The sequence below is a fragment of the Alexandromys fortis genome, unplaced genomic scaffold, assembly GCF_014885135.2.
Source record: "Alexandromys fortis isolate MF-2015 unplaced genomic scaffold, M_Fortis_MF-2015_v1.1 scaffold_61, whole genome shotgun sequence".
Taxonomy (NCBI): Eukaryota; Metazoa; Chordata; class Mammalia; order Rodentia; family Cricetidae; genus Alexandromys; species Alexandromys fortis.
Window position 1 is genome coordinate 7778309 of NW_026067962.1, and position 9487 is coordinate 7787795.

The following is a 9487-nucleotide window of genomic DNA, read 5'->3' on the forward strand; positions in this document are numbered from 1 at the left end:
AGAAGAGGGTACCAGACCTCATTACAGATGGTTGTGAGCCACCATGTGGTTGCTGGGAATTGAACTCAGGACCTTTGGAAGACGAGGCAATGCTCTTAAACTTTGAGCCATCTCTCCAGCCCCCTTTTACTCATCTTTCTTAATGTTCTACTGCATTTACTTTGCTGATGATTTTTGCATCTATGCTTATCAAGGACACTAGCCTGCAGTTTTCTCTGTGTGTGTATGTGTGCATATGTTCAGTCCTTGTCTTACTTCCATAGCAATGCTGGCCTTAGAGAATGGATTCAGGAGACTTCCTTGCTCTTTAGCTTAAAATGCTATTTCAGAGCTAATCAGTAAGTTTAATCATGTCTAAAACCTGCTAAACGTAGAATAAACAAAGTAGGTGCTTTGCAAAGGAGATAATATCCAACTCAGTATTTGCACACTTTCAATTCATCAGCAAGAAAGTGAAATGTACTTGGCGACAAAACCTTAGGAATGTTATCAAAAGGGAAAGGCTATGTGATGGAAGTAACTACAGAAATAAGATAGATTCATTTATTGTAAAACTTTAATAAAAGAACATCAGTACCTTTTCTTTTCGTAGACCTTAAAGTACACTCAGTAACAAAATTGTAAACCTCTATCTTAAGCATTTTAAAAAGAATGCCAGCAAGTTTTCAGTTAAAACATGTAGGAATCAGTATGTGTAGGCTCATGCCTGTAGTCCTAACACTGAAAATATGGACGCACTGGCAGCCAGTGAGATGCCTCATGGGTAAAAGTGTTTAAAGCCAAGGCTGACAAACCAAGTCCCATCTCCAGGATCCACAAGATAGAAGGAAAGAACCGGTTCCTGAAAGCTGTCATCTGACTGCCACACCCAACACGGTATGCCCCTCCCCCAACATGCATTCACACACACACAAAATAAATGTAACATTTAAATAATAATAATACAAAACTATGAGGCAGGCCTTGGCTACATTGCAAGTTTAAGATGAGCCTAGGCTACATAAGACCCTGGCAAAAAAAAAAAAACCCACAAAACACAAAAAACAAAACAAAAAAAACCCAAGAAATATGAAGGAAGAATAATCATACAGGGGTTAATCAGCTAGCCTTTGGAGATATTGATATCTAGAATGAACTGTCATCTCTGGCCCCATTGGAGAGGGTGGTGATGCCAATGGGTCTTCCCGTGTTAGATTTGACTAACTCAACACTATACTCCAAGGCAAAGTTTTGTGCATACTGAGCTATTCTGCTTCCAGTAAATGGAGTCTCTCGTCACACTACACTGTACTCAGTTGTTAGAAAGCTGTTCCTAAGTCACAAGAGCTGGCACTAATCTAGGTTCCACCACAATGATCTGCACTATGTTGGGAACATGCTAAGGTCCATGCCATAGCTGCTATCTTTCTGAAAACTCCAACTGTTCCTTTAATGTTGTTCCCTTTCGCTTCAACTATAACTCTTCAGAGAAACTTCTAGGAACCTGACAAGTCATTGAGCCTCTCTGACATGTCCTTTTAGGTAATGGAGTGCCAGCATGGATCATTATAATACTGAACTGAGAATGCTCAGAAATTATATAGATATGAATAATTTGCATTGGTATGGATCTTGGTTGATTGATACAAATTTAAGATCAATTTTGTTATATGTATATTTCTGTTCTTGATTAAGGTATTGTGTTTGTGCAGCTCATTTATTGTAATGTATAATTAAGAAATACAGGTTAATAGATAGTTATCTATAATAGTTAAGCTTGTAATCATGTTAGTTAGGTTTTCTAGATGTACAGAGATATATTTCAGATGGATAGAGAGTCTTCAAATCTTTCAAAGACCTTTAGAATATGGCATTAAAATTTTAAGAACTTAGGGCTTTTCATCACAATGAGACATATCTGCTCTTGGCAGCATCAATTACTTCAAGAGGAAGATGGGCATTGAAGAGGCCCCTCATGGAGCTTGTTAGCCATTTGGGCAAGAGAGTGCTCTTGCCTGAACTGCTTGATGTTGTGTATGATGTCTCAACTAGATATGCAGGACCCACAGAGAAATGACTGCTGAACTTGCCTAAAGGTGAAACCATTCATCAGTGTTCCTTCTTCATGAAAGAGTCTGCCAGACATTCTGCAAGACATAGAAGAAAGCAGATAATGGACTTTGCCATTACAAGAAAATTCTTCAAATTTCCTGCTTCGTGGAAAAGTCTGCTGGATACTATGAACCTGTAAACTGAAGAAGGATGCTCCAACAATACAGAAGAACTTTGGGTGACTGTTCAGGCAGCAAGATGTCTCTGTCAATTCTAAAGTTTTGGAAGTTGCTTACAATGCACTTTCTTTTTACTTAGGTAATATTATATCCTTCTGGAGTCTTTGATGGAGTTAAGGAAATAATAATTATAGTTTTCCTTAGTTATGATAAAAGATAAAGTATATATAAATATTGAAACTGTAATTCTTGCTTGATACCTGTTTTGTTATACGTAATTTTACTATGTTAAAGTTAAAACCCTCCTTTTTGTTTAGACAGAAAAGGGGAGGTCATATGGGATTCCCCTCTGATGCTGTGAATACCATTGATTAATAAAGAAGCTGTCTTGGCCTGTGATAGGGCAAAAGAGTAGAGCTATGCAGGGAAAACTAAATTGAATGCTAGGAGAAAGAAGGCAGAGCCAAGAAGAAGCCATGTAGCCCCACCAGAGAGAGATGCTGGATGGAACTTTACCCGGTAAGCTACAGTCACATAGCAATACACAGACTAATAGAAATGGGTTAATTTAAGATATGAGTTAGCCAGAAATACGCTTAAGCTATTGGCCAAACAGTATTGCAAATAATATGGTTTCTGTGTGATTATTTCAGGAGTCCAGGCTGCCAGGAACACACAAGCAGCCCCCTATAATGGAGAAATAGAAACAGCCCTGTGTCATCAATATTTCCTTTCTAAACATTTGATCTATGACCTGAATCTAAGCATGCTCAAAAATGTTTTCATCCCCACATGTACCATCCTACACGAACATAAGAGAAATCCCTATCCATGCCTTCTCTGTCCAGGGAGTGCATTGACTACAAATAACCCCAGTGGTCCAAGTTTCAAGTCTGTTTCTATTCTTTTATCTTCAGTTTGTGTTCATTGTCTTTGCATTCACTGAGAGGAGATCCCATTACCTTTGGTTACACAAGAGCACAGTTTCCGGCTGGACCTGAGACAAGTATCGTGTCTCTGTCTGTAAGCAGCAGCATTGGGATAGCTGTGCGACCAAAGACTAATAGAAGAGTGCTACAGACCAGTCCTTCGCAGTAAGACCCAGCTTCCTACAGAACATACAGTTCTGAGAATGAAGATGGCCTGTCCCCAGTGCCCTGCTTCCCAGCACCAGCAAAAAGACGTATCTCCTGGCTAACACAATTCTGTCAGCTCATTTCATACATGCTACCCTGGGGACAGGAGTTATGTGTCTGGCACAGGATTGTGCTGTGGTAGGCCTGGTACTGAGATTCACATCTAAGCCCTGGATTCTAGTCTCTCTTTCTCCAGGCTATTTGAAGTTATGAGAGTGATATGTGGGGACATCTTTCCTGCTGCCTTCCTCAATGTATCTTTTCTTACTACTCTACGAAATCCAAGCACTGTCATCTCTGGCTTCCTTTCCTGGGGCAGTATATAAACAGCTCTTTAAATTCTGTCTGTGGGAAGAAAACCAGTGAAGAATTTGACTCTGCCACCATCTCATTCTGATCCCAGGAAGGTTTTTTATTAAGAAGAATCACCCTTACCTCTGAAAATAGAGATTCAGATTCTTTTTTTTTTTTTTTTTTAGATTCTTATTCGTATCAAAAAATCGCAGGGGCTGAGAGCTTGTCATGTGACAGACCTGTGGATTTGATCCCCAACGTTTCCATGCTTTGCTTGTAAAGCCCTAAGTCTGCCATTTTGTTGATATGGTGATGTTTGTATATAAATCTTCCTGTCTAGTAGGATTAGGAGCTCAATAACTAACAATTTGCAGACATAACAGTCTGTCATTTTCCCCCTGATAATCTGTCTACTGTCTGCTAAGTTTCAGGCCCCAGTCGCAATGAGATAAGTAGGAACGGACTTGTCAAATTCTTCACCATACACACGCATATGAGCAAAGTCCCATCTTAATACACTAAACATAACTTTCTATATAAATGCATATTTCTATCTAGTTATGTAGCAAAAATGAACTTGCTAATTGGAATACTAGATTAATCTCTGTGTAGGAGATATAACAGGACACATAAAAGGGTGCATTTCAAGCTGTGCTTCCTAATACATAACACAGTACTCAATGTTTATCTGTTAATAACTGTCCAAGGTTCTAAGTTAAAGAGAAAATAATCTTGTAAATTAATTTAAGCTGAAATATTACAGGATGTAATATCTTTACCATTAAAAGAAAAAGTTTACTAGAATAATGACTCAGTTTATTTGGTCAAATATAACACAGTATTTTATGAACAAATCAGAATAGAATTCTTTTAAATGACTTTATTAAGTTAGTAGTGTATTATTGGATTAGTATATTCTCTAAAGACAGAGAAACTTTAGAGTTACAAACTGAGAGGAAAATGGTTTTGAATTAGAAAATCAAGTGCATAGTGGGTACGACCCCAGTTTGGCAGCTTTAGTCATGCACTGAACTTAAACAGAAACACACAAAGGAAGAAAGGAAGAAGCGCGCGCACACAAGCAGTGGAATGAAAGGAACATAAAGCGGTAGTCAGTGGCGTTAAAGCTGCAGTGCTGCTTTGCAGTCACTGATGGTGTCACAGCAGACGGACTGGGCGGCCTGTGAGGTGTGTGTCACCTGCGACATCATAGCAGATAGGCTGGGTGGTCTGTGAGGCGTGTGTCACCTGTGACGTCACAGCAGATGATCTGGGTGGCCTGTGAGGTGTGTGTCACCTGTGACGTCATAGCAGATGGGCTGGGCGGCCTGTGAGGTGTGTGTCACCTGTGACGTCACAGCAGACTGCTGGGCGGCTTGTGAGGTGTGTGTCACCTGTGACGTCACAGCAGATGTCCTGTGCCATCTGCGAGGTGTGTATCTCTCTGGCAGTGGATTCCCCAGCTCTGGTAAGCATCTTCAGCATCCTTAATGATGATTTTTTTTTCATGGTGAAAATGCATTTATTTAGAATTAGCTGCTAGACTCAGTTTAGGTACCAATCTTGTTGGCAACACCAGAGCTTCGAATCCAGGCAGTGGAACATATCTATGCCTTCTTCTCTCTGTCACTCTTTAGCAGGGTATTGACTTTGGCCTCATCACAGTCATAGCATTTTTTCACATCCAGTTTGATCTGGTGCTTGTTGGCTGTGACATCCACAATGAACACAAGTATCTGTCTTCTTTCTTCTTTGTGATTGGTTCAGTGGTCAGGAGAACTTGGTGACAGTATGCCCTTGCAATTGGCCCTCCAGAGATGCAGTGTCTTGAGGGGCTGGAAGGTGGGTGACTTTCAGGTCGGGTCATCTTTTTGTGGCTGTGGATGACTCTCAGTTCTGCCTTCTTAGCTTTCAATGTCTTGTTTCTGGCTTCAGTTCCGGGGTGGACAGGAGTGTCCTTATTTACTTAGGGTACCATCTTGGCAACAACGCAAGAATGATTAGTGAAACAGTTTTTAAAGGAAAATTTTTAACTCATCCAGTATAAAATGAATGTATGTCAAAGATTTTAAAAATTTGTTAATGAGGAGACCAGGATTTGAAAAACAAAATCAAAGGAAAATTCAAAGAGCAAGCGAAGAGAAAGGCACTCAGATGTTGAAATGAATCTAGCAGATGCAAAGCTGGCCACCATGCACGGGGCTACAGTCAATTCATATGAGTTGGTCCACAGGACTGTTTGTAGTTTTCTCTTCATTTCCCTCGTACACCTGAATGGTGAGGTCACACGAGACGAGAGATAGATGACCAGGAAGCTTGTGCTAGACAACACCAGCATTGTCCATAGAACACATTCCCCCCAACTCCTCAAAGTGGTTCTGAGTTTCCCCTGACACGATTTTCTTCAGCTTTGTCCTGTGCTCCACCATCCTCCAGCTGTCCTAAAAGCCCTCCATCAGCCTGGAGGACACTGGCCTGTCCTTGACCTGTCTTGCAGCCTCTCCCTCATCTCCAGTCCCACTCTCCTACTAACGTCAGTGCGGTTGATCTACGTTACTATTCAGAAAAGCACATAAAGAGTAAAACTCATTTTGTTTTTTGTTTTGTTTTTCCCAAACAGGGTCTTACTATGTAGCTCCGGCTGTCCTGGAATTCACTGGGTGGACCAAGCTGGCCTTGAACTCACAGAGATCCACTCGCCTCTGTTTCCTGAGTGCTGGGATTAAAGGCATGTGCCACTACACCCAGCTAGGAGTAAAACTATAAGAAACTATCAGACCAATTCACTTCATTTGCTCAAATGTACTGATAGACCAGTGGTAACATGAGTAAAGGTGGTGTGTGTGTGTGTGTGTGTGTGTGTGTGTGTGTGTGTGTGGTGTGTGTGTGGTGTGTGTGTGTGTGTGTGTGTGTGTGTGTGTGAGAGAGAGAGAGAGAGAGAGAGAGAGAGAGAGAGAGAGAACCACTGTGCTAATTACTATCATCCTGCTTATTTGGTCAAGTTTCTCATCCCTTACTTGTAGTAAGAATCCATTTAGGTCAGCTTAGTTGGAATCTCCCTGGTTTTCCTGTTAGTGTTTCTATCCAGGGACTCCTTACTCTGCTCAAAAATCCCCAGACATCTTTGCTGTATGTGGAGTTGACCCTGACCTCTCTTCCCCAGAATAGTACCCCTAATGTAAAAGTCTTGAATAAACTCTTCCACGATTTTAGCAAGTGTCAGGATAGCTTTTTTTTTTTTATTTTAGCATCTACTAAAGAAGAAAAAGTCTATTTTTTCTCTATGCACACTTAAGCTCTATAAGAAAAAGGTGACTGGCAGAAGAAAAGTCATATAGAAATATTGCTTCATGTGACTCAGGAGGTGAAGCCCCAGAGAAAGAGTTACATCTGAATTATTTTAAAGAGTACTATTAAGAAATACAGTAAGAGGACAGCGTGCATGGGCTAATGGTAATGCATCAAGTAGAAGAAACTTAGGAAGACCAGTTTGTTTAGATTCCTTATATGTACAATCATCTTTATTGGCAAGAATGTTCTTTTCTTCTACCTTTGACCAATCCAAGCTCATAGATTTCAGACATGAAAGGGACTATTGGGTATTTTAGGGCACAAATTGAGGAAACAGATTTTGTGTTTTATGTTTCTGATGCATGTGTCTGCATGTTGTGTTCTCGTGATTTTTCTTTTTATTCTGGTTTGTTTGTTTGCTTGATGACTTAGAAAAGGGGGGAGAAAGGAGGCATGGAGTTGTCTGGGAGAGGTGGGAAATTGGGCAGGATCTTGGAGGAAATGAAGGAGGGAAAACTGTGATCAAAATAGATTATATTGGAAAAATATTTTCAATTAAAAATAAAAAACAAAGTTTAAAAAAAATTCAGAAACAGATTTAAGTTTATGTTCCAATAAAGGCAGGGCACTGGGAGCTAAGATTGAGCAGACAGTGTTGATTTATTCCAAGATGCTAATCATTCTTTTGTGGGGAAACTTCTACTGCTGTTGAGAACAGGTGCAGTTTGACAGGAGCTATGTGATGATTGGAAAAAATCTCATACCCATGGACGTAGTAAAGATATTCATAAAAAAAGAGTCCGAGAGCCTCTTTCTAGACATCTTACACATAATTATACTTGCATAAAGCTGCTTGGGAAAGCTCTTTCCGTGTTGCGCTCACCAGGGTTTTCCCTTTCGATTTCATGGATGAGGACGGCCCCTCTCGACGTGACAGTTCCGTGACCTTTCCACAGGAAAGAGCAGATAAATCCTCCAATGTTTCTGTGACCTGCTTCAGGGCCCAAGCGTATGAGGAAAGGGAGAGTGACTTTACTACTTGGCTGGTTTCTGAGATAACGAGGTGTCCCTGTTTGAGGCTCAGCACGTCCTGAACGGTTTCCACCTTTGGAACTTCTATCTTATCATTTGCCCTTGCACAGCTAAGTATTGCTTTCCAGCTTCCTTTATTCTCCAGGTTTCAGGAAGTACTAGAGGTGCGTCAGTTCCCCTGATGACCCACATTGCCTCTGTCATGAAGTCATTCATACAGTATGCACTGCCTCCCCTAAATATTCTTCAAATCTTATTTTAAAAATCAGTTATATCTCAGGAAACAAAACAAAACAAAACTGCCTTTTCATAGGGCCTGGGTGTTCGTGCAACAGGGAGCTGTTCTCGTTGTAGGCTTGAGGTGCCACGGTTTTTGCAGGTGTTTTCAAGGCCTTGACCATGGGAGCCAAGCCATCCAGACCTATCACTCTGGCCTCATGCTTTAAATGCCTCACACTTATCAGTCTCTGTCCAAAATGGCCCCAACTACCTTTAAAAAAATTTAAATGGCCAGCTTTTTGGGTTCCAGTCTTTTGCCCCTCCCCTCTGCGGCTTTTGTTATGGCATGGCGGCTCACCAACAGAGCAGACAACCTGTGGCGGTCACCATCTTGGCTGAGGGCCAGATGGGTCAGGTGACTTTTTCCTCCATCTTGGCTGAGGGCCAGGTCACGTGACCACACTCTCCGAGTTTAACCCTGCCTTCTCACCCTGTTTTCACTAAAATCCTCCTGTTAACTCTGTTATATGTGTTTTGAGCAATGGCATGTCTCTGATAGGGCCCGTCAGAGTCGTCCACATTGCCCAATTCCTGTTCACTCTTTCTATACATAATAATACATATATTTTAAACTGGTATGTACCTTTAAGTCTCTTAAGCTGTTCTTTACCATTGTCAGTTCTGCCACTAACCTTATATTACTAGCAGTTTTTTGCCCTCAACTGCTCAGAGATCTGGGGAATGTGATATTTAAGTATTTAATTATTAAAAACTTTTCACAACAACAAAAAAGAGACAGGTTGGCTCCTAGCAGCAGCTCTCTGCTCCCTCCAAAGAAAACAGAAGACAGACACGTACAGAACAACGTCCTTCTGCATTTCGCTTTGACTGCAAAGCGCTGACCATTGGGCAAAACTGCCTTTCGTCCAAACCTCCAGACATGGACAGAATCACTGGAATCGACAACCTAGCTGCTCAGGTCAAGGTAGGCTTGTCTTCTACAGAGTTCTTAGCCCACAGGGTCTTCTGGAGCCTGGCAAGCCCTGCACTAAACAGCAAAGGTCAAGTGCAACCTTCAGCGACCATGGAGGACCCAAAAAAGAGTAGCTCTGGGTGCCAACCAAGTAAGTTCTCTGTCATTTTTAATCAGTAACTCAAGTAAAATCTTATCCTTTTCAAAGATCTCTAACAGTTTGATAGCTGCGAGGTTTTGCTTGCCAGGTTACCTCACAAAATAAATTTTAAATCAAATTTCTCTCCTATACTGCTTTCCATGTGACTAAAACTTCTGTTTTCACAAACCCA